Source organism: Vombatus ursinus, unplaced genomic scaffold, assembly GCF_900497805.2.
Source record: "Vombatus ursinus unplaced genomic scaffold, bare-nosed wombat genome assembly UNPS02014812.1, whole genome shotgun sequence".
In the NCBI taxonomy this organism is placed as follows: Eukaryota; Metazoa; Chordata; class Mammalia; order Diprotodontia; family Vombatidae; genus Vombatus; species Vombatus ursinus.
The window spans coordinates 50,299,125-50,302,274 of NW_020954590.1; the positions used below are offsets into that span (position 1 = coordinate 50,299,125).

A 3,150-nucleotide genomic window follows, 5' to 3' on the forward strand; every position below is an offset into this window, starting at 1 on the left:
CCCAAGCGATAAGAAACTCAGGTTGAACCTAAAAACCTGTAGACTAATAATATTGTGTGTGTGGTGGTGGTGGAGAACAAATAGATATCATTCTAGCCCAGTAGCCTTTGTCTGAGGAGAACAGAGTAGCCAGCCTCTGGCTCCGACTGCTTGCTTCCTCTCCTGGCAGGACTCAAAATTGTCCTTGGAGAAGGATAGGTGGAAAAAAACTTCAGAACTATCTATTCATTCCTTCCTTCAAGCCTCATCTAGATAGACTCATATGGACACAAATAAATGACATGGGCAAAAAACAGCACACAGCAACCTTATATTCGCTTGATACAAACAACTGTTTTACATTGGTTCACTCCTCATGATAGGTTTTCAAACCCCAAATAAAGATCACAGAGTGTATTTGCAAATTCCACTGTGGGAAAATAGGCATCACACTCTGGACCACTGGATCACTTCTCTTTGATTTCAGTAGGGATCTCCTGATTTGAAATCCTATGAAAGTTTTCCTTCATAGAATTTCAGCTCTTCCCATCAGAGCCTTCGTTCCCAAAATGGGTTTTTCACTTTTCAGCCTTTCAATTTCCTATTCCGCTCATTGCATAGTGAGTGATTCTAGGTGCCAAATATAACTGTTGTGAAAGTGAGAAACAGAAGGTCCTCAAGGCATAAGAAAATCAATAGAATTACAGTAGCAGAGAAAAATCACTGCATTCAGTCCACTGCCCTCAGACATAGGAAAACACACACACACACACACACACACACACACACACAAATCTACATAGGATAAGAGCTGAGCTGAAGACAGGGTTTGTGTATATATATATATATATATATATATATATATATATATATTTATATGGAAGGAAGGAAGGGAGAAAGGAAGGAAGGAAAGAAAAAAGGAAGGAAGGACTTATTAAGTACTCATATGTGCCAGACACTGTGTTAAGTATAGTTAAGTATACAAATACAAGCAAAAAGAAGACTTGCCCTCAAGGAGAATACCTTTTAATGGAGGAACACAGTAACTCGAGCTGAAAAGGAGGGGGAGGAGGATGAAGGTAATGACAGTTTCAGGAGGAACTGGCCAGTGGGAAAAGGGGGTTGGGCCTTGGGGAAGGATATTCCTTGGTATGCAGGTTGCAGGAATACAAGGATGCTCCAGGTTAAGGGGAGGCCCAGATACTCAGGGAAGTTCTAGGATGAGACAGCAATAGAGGCATGATTTTGAAGTCCAGAAAGTCAGAAACAGGGCTGGGAGGGGAAGAGTAAAAATGCCTCTGATTTTTTTCTCCCACGCAATTATTCATCCATGGGCAGTGGTGATCCATCTTTCAAATACATCACTCAAAAATATTGTAGGGGTGTGAACGTTCAGGCTTGATATGACAACACTTGGGGTACCTTATAGCTTACTTCACTAGGTTTTAGCTGGAAACCGTCCACATGTTCTTTAGTAGCATTTAATATAACTCAGGGTCAATTTGCATAGTTCTCAGATAAGAGGATAGGCAACCAGGTGGTGCAGTGGATAGAGTGCCAGACCTGGAGTCAAGTACTAGCTATATGACCCTGGGCAAGTCAGTTAATCCTATTTGCCTCAGTTTCCTCATCTGTAAAATGAGCTGGAGAAGGAAATGGCAAACTACTCTAGTATCTTTGCCAAGAAAACCCCAAATGAGGTTATGAAGAGTCAGAGATCACTGAAATGACTGAACAACAGATGAGACGACAGGACTAAAACTGCTAAGCAGTTAAAAACAAAACTGTTAATCGTACAGTACCAAAAGTCTTCGAAAAGTAGTAACATGACAAAAGTTGCAACGAAGTCTGCATAAACAACCTGAAAGCATGCCATGACTGTGTAGATCAATGGTATCAAACTCAAATAGAAATGAAGGCCACTACACTGTCCATAAAGTTCTTTGTGAGCTACATGTTGACTTAGAAAACTATATATGAACATTATCTATGTTCTATTGTGTTTTTACTTATTTTGTTAAATATTTCCCAACATTTTAATCTGATTCTGGCCACAGTGGGGAGTGTTGAGGCCCAAGGGTTGTATGTTTGACACCTTTGACTATAGACCATACTTTAGTTATGCCAGATGAACCAAATCCTCTCTGCCATGTCAGCTTTAGAAGATGAGCAAGAAGAAGAATAATTCTTATTTTCAGCAAGAAGGGGATGAAGTTCCATGTCACAGAACCTGTGCCATGACGACTGAATGATTTCCTGGGCTTGACTTCACAGTTTTTTAAGAATGTTATTTGGACATTGTGTTTTTTCATCAGGCTAAGGTGCATAGTGTTATGTGCAATATGATTGGGGCCCCGAGGCCAGGATGGAGAGGTTAGGTTGGACCAGGCTAGGTGGGAGGTCCAGGACTGACTGGTCCTTCAACTGCTTTCAGTCTGAGGTAGCAATGATTATGCTGCAGCCAGGGGGTGCAATCATGGGACTGAGCTCATGACACTCCTGGAGAGGCACTGGGGACAAGACAGGGCCATTTGCCAGGCTCCTTCATACCCGAAGCTCTTGATCCCTCTTAGCACTCATTTGCTATCTTTCACACACGGAGGACAATGTTGGTTCCTGACTCACCGGAGACATGGCCACCCAGCGCTTAGCGGCCAAGCATAGCCAATAATCTGATTTTAGCAAAGGCGTTTACTAAGGAGTTATATATTAAGAAGAGCTGATATAAAACATTCCTTCCGAAGTCTGAGATGCACTCTCCCACAAATGCACACAATGTCCATGGAGGAGAGTGGGCTCAAACTTCAACTACAATGGTGATGATGCACAGGGGGACCCGTTGAGCAAAGGGGTACCTTATAACTCCTGGCCCTGGAAGTCCTTTTCTTCCTTCAAAGAACCTCTAGTAGCTTCCCTTGGATGCTCTTTTCTGGTGGGCAGACAGTTTTTTTAGCCAGTCTCCAAGGTGTTGTACCTTTCTTGAGTCCATAGCTAGAACTTTTTTTTTTTTTTGCCATGATGGGCCGTACTTCTTGAAGCTGCCTCTCCTCAAGTGACTATATCTTTATATGTACCAGTCCTTGGTGTGTCTTTCCATTTTCAATTCAGGGTTTCCTTTGTCGGTCACTGCCCCTCTGGTAACATCAAAGCTGCCACCTCACAGGCTCTTTT

The 3,150-nt window shown here is 42.3% G+C and overlaps 1 pseudogene; it reads right to left on the reverse strand.

Annotated features, from left to right (window-relative positions):
- Nucleotides 1–1,163: 1,163 nt before the first annotated feature.
- LOC114053952 lies at nt 1,164–2,613 on the reverse strand (annotated as a pseudogene).
- Between the last annotated feature and the right edge of the window lie 537 nt (nt 2,614–3,150).